The sequence below is a fragment of the Coregonus lavaretus genome (assembly GCF_964263955.1).
Source record: "Coregonus lavaretus genome assembly, chromosome: 40".
Taxonomy (NCBI): Eukaryota; Metazoa; Chordata; class Actinopteri; order Salmoniformes; family Salmonidae; genus Coregonus; species Coregonus lavaretus.
In genome coordinates this window covers 12,456,439-12,473,233 of record NC_140027.1, presented here as the reverse complement: position 1 = coordinate 12,473,233, position 16,795 = coordinate 12,456,439, and the positions used below count along the sequence as shown (strand labels likewise).

The 16,795-nt window shown below is 41.4% G+C and overlaps 1 protein-coding gene across 1 annotated transcript in view; it reads right to left on the bottom strand.

Moving 5' to 3' along the window:
- The window catches only part of LOC311113281 (dehydrogenase/reductase SDR family member 6-like), a 44,330-nt gene extending 27,755 nt beyond the window's left edge, over positions 1 to 16,575 (bottom strand). The window contains exon 1 of the mRNA XM_084156500.1: positions 16,527 to 16,575. The gene's annotated coding sequence lies outside the window, so the exon portion shown is untranslated. The remainder of the gene's footprint in view (positions 1 to 16,526) is intronic.
- Between the last annotated feature and the right edge of the window lie 220 nt (positions 16,576 to 16,795).

Below are 16,795 nucleotides of genomic sequence, written 5' to 3'. Positions count from 1 at the left end.
TCCCAAGGATGAACCAGACTTGTGGAGGTCTAACATCTTTTTTCTGAGATCTTGGCTGATTTCTTTTGATTTTCCCATGCAAAGAGGTACTGAGTTTGAAGGTAGGCCTTGAAATACATCCACAGGTACATCTCCAATTGACTCCAATTATGTCAATTAGCCTATCAGAAGCATCTAAAGCCATGACATCATTTTCTGGAATTTTCCAAGCTGTTTAAAGGCACAGTCAACTTAGTGTATGTAAACTTCTGACCCACTGGAATTGTGATACAGTGAATTATAAGTGAAATAATCTGTCTGTAAACAATTGCTGGAAAAATTACTTGTGTCATGCACAAAGTAGATGTCCTAACCGACTTGCCAAAAGTATAGTTTGTTAACAAGAATTGGTTGAAAAACGAGTTTTAATGACTCCAACCTAAGTGTAAGTAAACTTCCGACTTCAACTGTATATATTCTGAACAGCATGCAAAAGAGAATGTTGGCAGTAGCCTTTGTCAAAGCAAAACTCCAGATGGGCTATTACCCGGTAACGTCGCCGAAATGTGCATTTACATTGAAATTCCTTTTTAGTCATTCCACCAATTATTTTACATTATTATTATAAAAACAGGATTGACACGACCATCTCAGATTGTTCAGAAATAGTTTCTGTAGTTAGATACGATTAGCATTCATGAGACCTTATTTTGTTGAAATATAATTTGATCTGAGAAATTAAGCTAATTGGTTGCACCCAAATTGGCCATTTGAATTTATAGGATTCATATAATCTTCAATAAATATATTACCCAACATTCGATTTGGAACATCATTCTTCCTAACAATGAGTAAGACATGACTAATCCATTAAAATGATCAAAAGCCACCCATGGACTCCCCACACCACAACAACTAGCATACAGTATCAGTTCTCTATGTCTGACAAGTAGTATGGAGCTGCTTCTTCATCTTTCTAATGTATTCCCTGTGAATCTGATGATGGTTTTTTCCCGTTTAGAGAAATTAGCTTGCATTATTGACCATAAATGAGTGTGAAAGTACCAAGTTTTGCCCTCTAGATGCCGCTGTTCCTGCTACAACACCATTTTATCTATTTTGCTGGTCTCGTGTTTATTAAATGGATCACAACGTTTTCTTTCCAACTTTGAGTAGAAAACCAATAGCGTTTGGTCATCCTCACAATTCAAACCAGTCCTCCATGAAAGCAGTTTATCCTTCTCTTAGGCTTAATGTGTGTCCAGGAAACAGCCCCCTCTGTGTGTGGTTTATTCCCTTCAAAAAAAATGTCTTGATTATTTAGACCAGGGGTCTACAACCTTTTCTAGCATGAGAGCTACTTTTAAAAAATTTAAAATGTCACGAGCTACTCATTTTTTTCTAGCTTTCAAATAGGCACATTCTTCTCTTCTCCTCTCCCCTGCAACTCTTCCCCGGGTCATTAGTGTACAAGAGAAAGTAGTGCACTATGTTTTCTGTCAATATTCCTGGTAAAATAATAGTTCATAAACAACTAAGAGGGGGCCTATAAAATTCTGTTGGATATTTTCCCAAATTAATGTTCAGTTTTATTCTTTCTGGTTTTAGATATTTTTAGTTTTTCACTCTCAAAATTATAATTGTTCATAGAGAAAAAACGAAATGGGATGTTCTGAGTCCATGTCAATGCTTAAATCGCATCAGAATACAATTTCCTTTAGGACTGGATGAAAACAAACAAATGTAATGTAATTCCCCTTTAACTGCGCATCTGGCCCTTTAATTGCTCATATAGCAAGTGAGGAATGTGCCAGTCTAGCAATGGTTCTGTACTGCTGCTGCTCATTTCATGGCAACGTTTGCAAATAACAAATAGATACAAATGATATACTTACTCATGATATACTTCTGCCAGGTAAGACTACTTTGCAGTTAACATTTAATTGAGAAGGTTTTGGGGAAAGTATCGGTCAACCCACAAGACTGTTATCACATCAACTGGCTACACATGGAGTGATGGGACAAACGCGCGCACCACACAGGCAGACAGTGGCAATATTGCTGAAAATTAATTGGCAGATAGTGTTAGGTTTGGCTTTTTAAGCCAATAGTGGCTAACCAGGGGTAGGATAATGTTATTGTTGCGTTGATTAGATAGTAGCTGGGAACTTGTGGTGTCTGATACTTGTGAGATTTGTTTATGAACGTTTTCTGGTGGAACATGTGAAAATTGCATGTACTTTCAGAATTGTTTGGCAAGATACTCATAGGTGGGCTGCGAGCTACTGGTAGCTTGCGATCGACCTGTTGGAGACCGCTGAGTTAGACCATTCCTGGCGAACAAGCAAACCATTAGGCTACAGCAGTTAATGGTTTCAATGTTATGGTCTCTAATGGTCTTCAATGGTAGAAAAGATCCAAACACACTGTATAGTGTTTTGGAATGGTATTGGGTTGGGTTTAATGGTAAATCTCACTAATCACACTACATAGAAATGTTTTCTAATAATTGTATTGAATATCATTATGACTGCCATGCAATGGATTATCATTTTATTAGGGTTGTCAACATTTGAGTCACTAGCCCATTTCTCCATCAAAGTTTTGGGCCATACCAGAGGAAGAGCGAGAGGGTTTTACTCCAGCCAAAATCTGTCCACCAAAATAAAATCACGAAGTAATGAATTTTTGTATTGAGGTCAATGAGTGTGTCGAATTTGGTCAACAAAATTTTTTATTGCTAATTTGCTACGAGAGGCTTTTGATCGACAGGAAGTTTTGTAATGGTTAGGTTATGAATGCACACGGCATTTCGGCAACTTAAAAAAAGTTAGCGGAGTTGTGCCTGTTGTTCACACGCGCATCTGCCCTCTCATTGGCTAAAATGGTTCCACCTGATCTCGACTCCTCTCGCCTGCCTGCCTTTGAGGACATGCATTTCCATTGTTAGAGCCCTCACTCGACTATCTTGTCAATATAATAGATCAGTTTTGACCATGCAGATAGCCTTATCAGAGAGCTGCCATTTTCTTGGACTATTCAAGGAGAGTTGGGTTGAAGCACTAGCTAAGAGGAGGACAAACTGAATGGCATTCATGGAGGACTGGATTGACCAATTCAACTTGTTTTCATCATGAACAAAAGCTATTGGTTTTCTATCCGAAGTTGCAAAGAAAATGTTGTGATCAATTTAATAAACACAAGAGACCAAGAAAATGGATAAACAAGTGTTGTGGCAGTAGCAGGAAAACAGCGACATCTAGTGGGCAATACCTGGTACTTTTACACTAATTTATGGTAAAGAATGCAAGCGGCTTCAACAGCAAATTGAACTGATACTGTTCACTGGTTGTTGGGGTGGGATTGGTGTGGGGGGCCTGTAGGTGGCTTTTGACAATTTTATTGGATTCCTCATGTCTTACTCAATGGTAAGAAGAAGTTTGGTCCAAATCGGATGTTGGGTTCTATATTTGTTGAGGACATACAAATGGCGCCGGAGGGGATGGCTGCCGTTTTACGGGTTCCAAACCAACGGTGCTACTTTGTTTGTTTTTTCGCATTGTTTGTAACTAATTTTGTACATAATGTTGCTGCTACCGTTTCTTATGACCGAAAAGAGGTTCTGGACATCAGAACAGCAATTACTCACCTCGAACTGGACAAATCATTTTTATTTAATGAGACCGACGTGAAGGATATACTGATCTGTCATGACAAGGCCCAAATCCCCGTCATCAGCGTGAAGAAAATATGGAGGAAAATGGGGAGGAGGGCAGGGTGCCTTGTAAGAATTCGGCCGACAAGTAGGTAAACCACAGCTTCCCTCCGTATTATTGGCCAACGTGCAATCATTGGAAAAAAAACAGGATGATCTACGATTAAGACTATCCTACCAACGGGACATTAAAAACTGTAATATCTTATGTTTCACAGAGACGTGGTTGAACGACGACACGGATAATATAGAGCTGGCTGGCTTCTCCGTGTATCGACAGGACAGAGCAGCTACGTCTGGTAAGACGAGGGGCGGGGATGTGTGTCTATTTGTCAATAACTGCTGTTGCACGATGTCTAATATTAAAGGTACAATACCTCATGATAAGCAGCAGACCACACTATCTACCAAGAGAACTCTCATCTATATTATTCGTAGCAATCTATTTATCACCACAAACCGATAATGACACTAAGACCGCACTCAACGAGCTGTATAAGGCCATAACCAAACAAGAAAATGCTCATCCAGAAGTGGTGCTCCTAGTGGCCGGGGACTTTAATGCAGGGAAACTTAATCCGTTTGACCTCATTTCTACCAGTATGTCGCATATGCAACCAGAGGGGAAAAAAACTCTATACCACCTTTACTCCACACACAGAGCTCTCCCCCGCCCTCCATTTGGCAAATCTGACCATAATTATATCCTTCTGATTCCTGCTTACAAGCAAAAACGAAAGCAGGAAGACTGGAATATGTTCCGGGATTCATCCAATGGCATTGAGGAGTATACCACCTCAGTCACCGGCTTCATTAATAAGTGCATTGACAACGTCATCCCCACAGTGACCGTACGTACATTTCCCAAACAGAAGCCATGGATTACAGGCAACATCCGCACCGAGCTAAAGGCTAGAGCTTCCGCTTTCAAGGAGCGGGACACTAATCCGGACGCTTATAAGAAATCCCGCTATGCCCTCAGACGAACAATCAAACAGGCAAAGCGTCAATACAGGACTAAGATTGAATCCTACTACACCGGCTCTGACGCTCGACGGATGTTGCAGGGCTGCAGGGAAAAATATTACGGACTACAAAGGGAAACCCATCCGCGAGCTGCCCAGTGACGCGAGCCTACCAGACGAGCTAAATGCCTTTTATGCTCGCTTCGAGGCAAGCAACACTGAAGCATGCATGAGAGCACCAGCTGTTCTGGACAACTGTGTGATCACGCTCTCCATAGCCGAAGTGAGTAAGACCTTTAAACAGGTCAACATTCACAAGGCAACTGGGCCAGACGGATTACCAGGACGTGTCCTCCGAGCATGCGCTGACCAACTGGCAAGTGTCTTCACTGACATTTTCAACCTGTCCCTGATTGAGTTTGTAATACCAACAGGTTTCAAGCAGACCACCATAGTCCCTGTCCCCAAGAAAGCGAAGGTAACCTGCCTAAATGGCTACCGCCCAGTAGCACTCATGTCGGTAGCCATTAATTGCTTTGAAAGGCTGGTCATGGCTCATATCAACACCATCTTCCCAGAAACCCTAGACCCACTCCAATTCGCATACCGCCCCAACAGATCCACAGATGATGCAATCTCAATTGCACTCCACACTGCCCTTTCCCACCTGGAGAAAATGAATACCTACAGTTGAAGTCGGAAGTTTACATACACTTAGGTTGGAGTCATTAAAACTAGTTTTTTAACCACTCCACAAATTTCTTGGTAACAAACTATAGTTTTGGCAAGTCTGTTAGGACATCTACTTTGTGCATAACAAGTAATTTTTCCAACAATTGTTTACAGACAGATTATTTCACTTATAATTCACTGTATCATAATTCCAGTGGGTCAGAAGTTTACATACACTAAGTTGACTGTGCCTTTAAACAGCTTGGAAAATTCCAGAAAATGATGTCATGGCTTTAGAAGCTTTGATAGGCTAATTGACATCATTTGAGTGAATTGGAGGTCTACCTGTGGATGTATTTCAAGGCCTACCTTCAAACTCAGTGCATTTTAGCTTGACATCATGGGAAAATCTAAAGAAATCAGCCAAGACCACAGAAAAAATTGTAGACCTCCACAAGTCTGGTTCATCCTTGGGAGCAATTTCCAAACGCCTGAAGGTACCACGTGTATCTGTACAAACAATAGTACGCAAGTATATACACCATGGGACCACGCAGCCGTCATACCGCTCAGGAAGGAGACGCGTTTTGTCTCCTAGAGATTAACGTACTTTGGTGCGAAAAGTGCAAATCAATCCCAGAACAACAGGTACAAAAGTATCTATATCCACAGTAAAACAAGTCCTATATCGACATAACCTGAAAGGCCACTCAGCAAGGAAGAAGCCACTGCTCCAAAACCGCCATAAAAAAACCAGACTACGGTTTGCAACTGCACATGGGGACAAAAATCTTACTTTATGGAGAAATGTCCTCTGGTCTGATGAAACAAAAATAGAACTGTTTGGCCATAATGACAATCGTTATGTTTGGAGGAAAAAGGGGAAGGCGTGCAAGCCGAAGAACACCATCACAACCGTGAAGCATGGGGGTGGCAGCATTATGCTGTGGGGGTGATTTGCTGCAGGAGGGACTGGTGCACTTCACAAAATAGATGGCATTATGAGGAAGGAAAATGATGATGTGGATATATTGAAGCAACATCTCAAGACATCAGTCAGGAAGTTAAAGCTTGGTCGCAAATGGGTCTTCCAAATGGACAATGACCCCAAGCATACTTCCAAAGTTGTGGCAAAATGGCTTAAAGACAACAAAGTCAAGGTACTGGAGTGGCCATCACAAAGCCCTGACCTCAATCCTATAGATAATTTGTTGGCAGAACTGAAAAAGCATATGCGAGCAAGGAGGCCTACAAACCTGACTCAGTTACACCAGCTCTGTCAGGAGGAATGGTCCAAAATTCACCCAACTTATTGTGGGAAGCTTGTTGAAGGCTACTCAAAACGTTTGACACAAATTCAACAATTTAAAGGCAATGCTACCAAATGCTAATTGAGTGTATGTAAACTTCTGACCCACTGGGAATGTGATGAAATAAATAATTCTCTCTACTATTATTCTGACGTTTTACATTCTTAAAATAAAGCGGTGATCCTAACTGATCTAAGACAGGACATTTTTTCTAGGATTAAATGTCAGGAATTGTGAAAAACTGAGTTTAAATGTATTTGGCTAAGGTGTATGTAAACGTCCGACTTCAACTGTATGTGAGAACGCTGTTCTTTGACTACAGCTCAGCGTTCAACACCATAGTGCCCTCAAAGCTCATCACTAAGCTAAGGACCCTGCAACTGAACACCTCCCTCTGCAACTGGATCCTGGACTTCCTGACGGGCCGCCCCCCCGGGTGGTAAGGGTAGGCAACAACACATCTGCCATGCTGATCCTCAACACTGGGGCCCCTCAGGGGTGCGTGCTTAGTCCCCTCCTGTACTCCCTGTTCACCCACAAATGCGTGGCCAAGCACGACTCCAACACCATCATTAAGTTTGCTGACGAAACAACAGTGGTAGGCCTGATCACCGACAACAATGTGACAGCCTATAGGGAGGAGGTCAGAGACCTGGCAGTGTGGTGTCAGGACAACAACCTCTCCCTCAATGTGAGCAAGACAAAGGAGCTGATCGTGGAATATAGGAAAAGGAGGGCCGAACAGGCCCCCATTAACATCGACGGGGCTGAAGTGGAGCAGGTTGAGAGTTTCAAGTTCCTTGGTGTCCACATCACCATCAAACTATCATGGTCCAAACACACCAAGACAGTTGTGATGAGGGCACGACAACACCTTTTCCCCCTCAGGAGACTGAAAAGATTTGGCATGGGTCCCCAGATCCTCAAAAGTTCTACAGCTGCACCATCAAGCGCATCCTGACCGATTGCATCACCACCTTTTATGGCAACTGCTCTGCATCTGACTGTAAGGCGATACAAAGGGGCCAAGCTTCCTGACATCCAGGACCTATATACTAGGTGTGTCAGAGGAAGGCCCAAAAATTGCCAAAGACTCCAGTCACCCAAGTCATAGACTGTTCTCTCTGCTACCGCACGGCAAGTGGTACCGGTGCACCAAGTCTAGGACCAAAAGGCTCCTTAACAACTTCTACACCCAAGCCATAAGACTGCTGAACAATTAATCAAATGGCTACCCGGACTATTTAGATTGACCCACCCACTGCTGCTACTCGCTGTTTATTATCTATGTATAGTCACTTTACAAATGACATCGACTAACCTGTACCCCCGCACATTGACTCGGTACCGGTACCCCCTGTATATAGCCTCGTTATTGTTATGTAATTTTATTGTGTTCTTTTTGATTATTTAATTTTTTTACTTTCGTTTATTTAGTAAATATTTTCTTAACTCTATTTCTTGAGCTGCATTGTTGGTTAAGGGCATGTAAGTAAGCATTTCACAGTAAGGTCTACAACTGTTGTATTCGGCGCATGTGAAAAATAAAATGTGATTTGATTTTATGTGAATCCTACAAATGAAAAGGGCAAATTTGGGTTCAATCAATTAGCTTAATTTCTCAAGAGATCAAATAAAATGTAAACAAAAATGTTTCAGGAATGCTAATCTTATCCGCTTCTAACTACAGAAACGATTTCAGAACAATCTGAGATGGTGGGTGTCATGGCTTGCTGAAATTACACAAAAACAATACACTATAATCAGTGGTGTAAAGTACTTAAGTAAAAATACTTTAAAGTACATTTTTGGGGGTATCTGTACTTTACTATTTATATTTTTAACTACTTTAACTTTACTACATTTTTAAAGAAAATAATTTACTTTTTACTCCATACATTTTCACTGACACCCAAAAGTACTCTCTTTGAATGCAGGACAGGTAAATTGTCAAATTCACGTAATTATCAAGAGAACATCCCTGGTAATCCTTATTGCCTCTGATCTGGCGGACATACTAAACACAAATGCTTCATTTGTAAATTCTCTGAGTGTTGGGAGTGTTCCCCTGGCTATCATTACATAAAAAAAATAAAAAAAATGCCACAGTCTGGTTTGCTTAATATAAGGAATTTGAAATTATTTATTAAGTATATTTTAGCAGTTACATTTACTTTTGATACTTAAGTATATTTAAAACCAAATACTTTAAAACTTTTACTCAAGTAGTACACTGCTCAAAAAAACACCTTAACAACACAATGTAACTCCAAGTCAATCACACTTCTGTGAAATCAAACTGTCCACTTAGGAAGCAACACTGATTGACAATACATTTCACATGCTGTTGTGCAAATGGAATAGACAACAGGTGGAAATTATAGGCAATTAGCAAGACACCCCCAATAAAGGACAGGTTTTGCAGGTGGTGACCACAGACCACTTCTCAGTTCCTATGCTTCCTGGCTGATGTTTTGGTCACTTTTGAATGCTGGCGGTGCTTTCACTCTAGTGGTAGCATGAGACGGAGTCTACAACCCACACAAGTGGCTCAGGTAGTGCAGCTCATCCAGGATGGCACATCAATGCGAGCTGTGGCAAGAAGGTTTGCTGTGGCAAGAAGGTTTGCTGTGTCTGTCAGCGTAGTGTCCAGAGCATGGAGGCGCTACCAGGAGACAGGCCAGTACATCAGGAGACGTGGAGGAGGCCGTAGGAGGGCAACAACCCAGCAGCAGGACTGCTACCTCCGCCTTTGTGCAAGGAGGAGCAGGAGGAGCACTGCCAGAGCCCTGCAAAATGACCTCCAGCAGGCCACAAATGTGCATGTGTCTGCTCAAACGGTCAGAAACAGACTCCATGAGGGTGGTAGGAGGGCCCGATGTCCATAGGTGGGGGTTGTGCTTACAGCCCAACACCGTGCAGGACGTTTTGGCATTTGCCAGAGAACACCAAGATTGGCAAATTCGCCACTGGCGCCCTGTGCTCTTCACAGATGAAAGCAGGTTCACACTGAGCACATGTGACAGACGTGACAGAGTCTGGAGACGCCGTGCAGAACGTTCTGCTGCCTGCAACATCCTCCAGCATGACCGGTTTGGCGGTGGGTCAGTCATGGTGTGGGGTGGCATTTCTTTGGGGGGCCGCACAGCCCTTCATGTGCTTGCCAGAGGTAGCCTGACTGCCATTAGGTACCGAGATGAGATCCTCAGACCCCTTGTGAGACCATATGCTGGTGCGGTTGGCCCTGGGTTCCTCCTAATGCAAGACAATGCTAGACCTCATGTGGCTGGAGTGTGTCAGCAGTTCCTGCAAGAGGAAGGCATTGATGCTATGGACTGGCCCGCCCGTTCCCCAGACCCGAATCCAATTGAGCACATCTGGGACATCATGTCTCGCTCCATCCACCAACGCCACGTTGCACCACAGACTGTCCAGGAGTTGGCGGATGCTTTAGTCCAGGTCTGGGAGGAGATCCCTCAGGAGACCATCCGCCACCTCATCAGGAGCATGCCCAGGCGTTGTAGGGAGGTCATACAGGCACGTGGAGGCCACACACACTACTGAGCCTCATTTTGACTTGTTTTAAGGACATTACATCAAAGTTGGATCAGCCTGTAGTGTGGTTTTCCACTTTAATTTTGAGGGTGACTCCAAATCCAGACCTCCATGGGTTGATAAATTTGATTTCCATTGATAATTTTTGTATGATTTTGTTGTCAGCACATTCAACTATGTAAAGAAAAAAGTATTTAATAAGATTATTTCATTCATTCAGATCTAGGATGTGTTATTTTAGTGTTCCCTTTATTTTTTTGAGCAGTGTATTTTACTGGGTGACTCACTTTTACTTGAGTAATTTTCTATTAAAGTATCTTTACTTTTACTCAAGTATGACAATTGGGTACTTTTTCCACTACTGACTATAATAATACATGCAATTCAGAAAACCACTGGAAAGTTATTACACATATTCACAGTCTGTCCAGCCATGTATTGGGCCCACATCTGTCCTATGTCCCACTGTTCAGCAGCCTGATGGCCGTCGGAATGAAACTGGCCCTGCTCCTATTCTTGCTGAACAGTGGGGCCTTATATCTCCTTCATGAGGCCAGCAGCTGAAAGCATTTAGGTTGTGAGAAATGTTCCCTCTAATTATTTTGGGTACTGAGCAAATTTCAGGTCTGCTGAGCGCAAAGTTGAACGTTGTGAAAATTCTGTGCAATTTCCAGTGCACGTTTACTGTGAACTCTGCGGCTGTACCCGCTTTTACAGTTTCAGACAATGGTCAAGTAGGCTACTGTGGCTATTTGATCATAATGTAGACCTACCAGAGTGGCCTACCATCAAAAACAGTGGAGAAAATGCATCCCATAACACTAACATGGAAATAGCTGTTCTATCATTCAGCCTACAGTAGCAGCCAATGTGTGGTGTTCAATGTAGACCTACATTCCATGAGACATTTGAAAAAAACATACGGGACTTGACATTAACCTGTTTATCCACTTGTCCTTCAGACAAGGAGGTGACTGAAAATGTTGTGTTGTTTGATGCAAGAAACCACTTTACAAAATAAAATGCATTATTATTCCCATACCATTATTACAGAGAATCAGACAAATTATGCTACTCTCTGCCTATTGGCTACTTGGCTTATTCAAGCTAAGTAGCCAACACTGCCCCTTTAAAGACAAGAAAAGCTCTTTACCCAACTTGCTTTTCAAAGATGTCTAGAAATGTACACGTTTTGTGCTCTGGTAGGAAGCAATCACTCCCCCATTGCTGACTAAAAAGTATCTATAAACTGGCCTAATAACTCACTAACTAGCAAAGGATATGAACAAATGTGCACACGTCGCTACATGCAGCTCTCGCTTTGATCTCAAAACAAGCCCGTCTACATACGACCGCTCATGCTGTAAACACAGTCCAGTTCAAAGTCAATGGAACAGATCCATATATGGCAATGGTCTATCTGCATATAGGCCTACAGCTGCTCTGATTGGTTATGCCGCACCAGTCTGTGTAGAGTACGGACAGAGTTGTGAGTGTCAATGCAATAGAATCCTACTCCGATGAATTCTGCCTACAACAAAATCTCTTGCATAGTTCGTTTTACATACTAAAGTCTTGCATATTTCGTTTTGTTTCTGTATGTTGCATTGAAAGTGGTTAACATTCCCACAGTAAAGGGAAATGTTGATAGTGTTAACTAAGCGGGAAAAACTCTAGAAAGTTGAGTGGAGTAACATATCTTGCTTCTCTGTGAAGGCTGATATTTATTCTGCGTGGCAGTCCCAGGGGAGCTGCGCAGCTTAGAGGGAGCATTGGTTGTGAGGCCTCTAGTCGCGTGGCGCAGTGGTCTAAGGCACTGCATCGCAGTGCTAGCTGTGCCACGGTTCGAATCCAGGCTCTGTTGTAGCCGGCCGTGACCGGGAGACCCATGGGGCGGCGCACAATTGGCCCAGCGTCCTCCAGGGTAGGGGAGGGAATGGCCGGCAGGGATGTAGCTCAGTTGTTAGAGCATGGCGTTTGCAACGCCAGGGTTGTGGGTTCGATTCCCATGAGGGGCCAGTATGAAAAAATTAATTAAATAAAAAATAATAAATAAATAAATAATAATGTATGATTGTGCAAAGCTGGTTACTACAAGAGTGTGCAAAGCTGGTTACTACATGATTCCATATGTGTTATTTCATAGTTTTGATGTCTTCACTATTATTCTACAATGTAGAAAATAGTAAAAATAACTGTAAGTCGCTCTGGATAAGAGCGTCTGCTAAATGACTAAAATGTCAAATGTAAATGTTAAACCACCAAATGTCTCCTCATGTCTATTTCTTCCGTTGAAAAGGAATGATTTCCGGTAGCGTGGCGTTAAAAGTAACAGGATACTGTCTGCACTGGACATCTGTGTATGGAATATGAAAGTGCCTGCTGCAGCTATAGGCTACCTGACATGGGGCAAGGGGTCTCAAACTTGGGTCCTACAGTATGTACGCACAATGTGTATCAGATAACTGTTTGCAGCAGGTCCGTGTCACTCCAGGTTGAAATAAGGCCACCAAAGTATCATCCATGTTTATGGTGAAGTCACACTATGCCATAATCAAAGACTGATTTTATCTGTGAAGGGCTGGTTCAATAAGGGCTGGCTCAATAACACACACACACACACACACACACACATACATACATACATACATACATACATTCATACACACAGTACCAGTCAAAAGTTTGGACACACCTACTCATTCAAGGGTTTTTCTTTATTTTTACTATTTTCTACATTGTAGAATAATAGTGAAGACATCTTAACTATGAAATAACACATATGGGCCCTGTGTAGCTCAGTTGGTAGAGCATAGCGCTTGCAACGCATGTGTGGTTCCCACCTAGAACCATGGAGGAGGAGGTGTGATGGTGCTTTGCTGGTGACACGTCAGTGATTCATTTAGAATTCCAGGCACACTTAACCAGCATGGCTACCACAGCATTCTGCAGCGATACGCCATCCCATCTGGTTTGCGCTTAGTGGGACTATCATTTGATTTTCAACAGGACAATGACCCAACACACCTCCAGGCTGTGTAAGGGCTATTTTACCAAGAAGGAGAGTGATGGAGAGCTGTATCAGATGACCTGGCCTCCACAATCACCCGACCTCAACCCAATTGAGATGGTTTGGAAGGAGTTGGGCCGCTGAATGAAGGAAAAGCAGTCAACAAGTGCTCAGCATGTGGGAACTTCTTCAAGACTGTTGGAAAAGCATTCCTCATGATGCTGGTTGAGAGAATGCCAAGAGTGTGCAAAGCTGGTTACTACATGATTCCAAATATGTTATTTCATAGTTTTGATGTCTTCACTATTATTCTACAATGTAGAAAATAGTAAAAATAAAGAAAAACCCTTGAATGAGTAGGTGTGTCCAAACTTTTGACTGGTACTGTATAATAATAATAATAATAATAATAATAATAATAATACTATTATTATTATTATTATTAATAATAATAATAATAATAATAATAATAATAATAATAATAATAACCAGCCAGGTGCACAGGTTAAATTATTTGCTGTATTTCTAAATAAAAGCACTAGTGCATGAACAATTGTAAAGGATGAATTGTATAAATAAATATTAGTGGAAATATATTAATGTCAAGATATAAAAACAGTCATTTGTTGATTGTATTGGACACTATTGTGCCTTTGCGTGCCTTTATGCATTAATCAATCTAGTGTTCTATTTATGCTTCGGGTCTACAGTCAGCACACAGCTTCTGGGCTTTGTGAGAGCAAGCCCCACAAATAAATCGGTTGCACTGCACACAGTTTTCATGGGCCTTGTTTCGTTTGCAGCTGCCGCAGGTGTCGCATAATCTCTCTGAAGCGGTTCTGTGGCATGGTCTCTCGGAAAAAGTCCACCCCATACCTATCAGACCAAAATGACTCCACATCCATGCTCTTTCCGCCGTATGCCCCATGCACATACAAGAGTGCAATAAATGCTTAGAGTTCATCCATAGACATGTCCCATGTACTGTTTCCTTTTCTGTACGCATGAGCAACAGTACAATCTCTGATGTGCTGCAACATCTGCATGTCACTTACAGTTGGCTCTGTTCTGGTTTTTCTGCGAGGGTCAGGCATCGGAGGCTGAGGCTCGAAGCCAACATCAGAATCAGAGGAAGACTCTTCATCAGCAACGATTTCAAGCTCAATATCTGATCCTCCATCCGACTCATCTAAATTCTGCAGCATTTGCAAATCTGTCAGTGCATCCATTTGTTTGGTTCGGCTTGCCATTGTACACACATTGTATGTTGTACTCAGTGTCTGCTTTGACTTTCCGTGGGGAAATTATACACAATTTCCAGCCTTTCATAATAAAATAATTAGATAAATTCAATCACCCTCTTCACCCTCATCATTCAGATCAATCAAATTCAAATCACCCTCCTCATCATTCAGTTCATTGAAGTCACATGCACTATTATCAGTTTATATTGCCCATTCATCCATTGACGACAGAATAGCATATTTTAAATGTAGGTTTATGTTACTCTTTTTTGCTTAGTAGCCAGAGAAATGCTGCCGCGCGAGTGGTCATGTGCTGAATGCATGGACAATACGGATATTCTTGGAAACAGTGAAATTTTGAAATAGAGCTGCACCTCTTGAATGTTGAGTTATTTGACAAAGGTAAGTGTCATAGAAACTGCAGAAAATTCTCTTTCTGATACTATAGAGAAATCAAAACGTTTTACCTGCATGCGACTGAAGGAGGATTTGATAAAATGATGTTCCTTTTCCTGCATCTGTTAATTACAAGATGCGCCCATCTCATGTACAATTTCATAACTGATAACCTAATAATGTCACTCATCAGATTATTGTCAATTTAATATTGTCTATAGGCTAACTCTTATTATGTGTGAAATTAGTTTCGGTATAGTTTCGATGGGCCGGCTGTGCAGGCTGACTGGCATCGTTTGTTTCCCTCGCATCAACTTGGATAGAGTCAAGGATATGTTTTGCAGTATTCTAAAGGCCCACTGCAACACATCGCATGCTTTTGTTTCCCTTACAATACATTTGATTAGTAATAGAGTTACAGTAAATGAAACAGTCCTGTAACAGCTTATTTTTACAAAGTAAAACGTAAAAGAGAATGGTATCAACCCCCAAGGAGCGCGATCAAATTATTTGGTGCTGATAAATAGGCATAACTCAAACTCATCATTACACTATTGTCTTTCTTAATGAAATCAACCTCTTCACCCTCCTTATCATTCAGTTAGGCCTAATTAAAATGTAATTGTGAAGTAAGGTGCACAATTATCGCCCATTCATCAATGTTTCATTCATTCGGTGAAGAGAGCGAGACGCATTAGCGCCTGGCTGGATACCAACGTCCTAAACACATGGTCTTGGCAGGTTAAGTTGGGAACAGGTGAAAAAATATATATATACAAAACTGGTAAAAAGGGTCTAAATACTTGTGATTTCAAAATTCGGACAAACGAGCAGCGTAAAATAAATTTAGGAAAGTCCGTGAAGGAGCCGTACATAGCGTTTGTTGGGCAGATTTGTTTGATTTACAACATCAGTGGCCGTTGGCCTATGGCGGTTCTACTATTAAAGCTGTAATATGTAACTTTTTGGGTGACCCGACCAAATTCCCAAATAAATGTTTGTTATAGATCTGTCATTATCATTGAAAGTAAGTCTAAGAAGCAGTAGATCTGTTCTATGTGAGCCATATCTATGCTTCCCGTTCTTACATTCTTCAAACAGCTGAAAATACAATATTTTTGGTGATGAAAACGATATTTTACAGCGGTTTAGATTGTACAATGAACTTGCTTGTTTTGTACAATGAACTTGCTTGTTTTGTTACATAAACTGAAATGAGGCGAACGATTAGATTTTAGCAACCAGAAAATGGCTGAGCGATTTCTGCATAGTGCATCTTTAAACAGAGGTAAGGTCCTTGGACTAAGGAGTAACGTTAAGCTCATTTAGTCCAATATTGTGCTAGGTTTGACAAGAATTGAAGGCATGTCAACCTCATCTATTTTTTACAATGACATTTCCTCGCAGTTTAAAACATACTTTCCTATTCTACTTTGTTATTCTTTTGCAAGTTAATCCAATAGCTAGGATCATACTGTTTTGTTTGAACTATTCAGCGTGCAAAATTGTTACAAGCAAATACTATTTTGATCTACAGCAAACGTGTGTAACGGAGATGCATTACATAACGTTACATTTGCAATTAAATATCAAACTATCCACATTCATATGCGTGATACATGCTGTTTTGAAAGGGCAAAAATAACTTTGTAGGACAATTTAGAACTTGAAACAACTTACTTGCGTTCTGCAACAACAGACCATGAACCACACGTTGAACGTCAGTCAGGAGTTGCCTCGTGCCCATTTACTAAGTTCCTATTGGCTTCTGTATGAGGAAGTAGCTCGCGAGCTGATTCTTCTTCTTTAGATTTGTACTAGTGGATCGTAACCAACTGAACGGTGGAATGTGAGGCCGGTCACGACCTCTCTATCACTATATTATGTTACTTAACCCTGTATTTATAATAAAATAAAGCCCTACAAACCTTACTAATACCACCCAAACC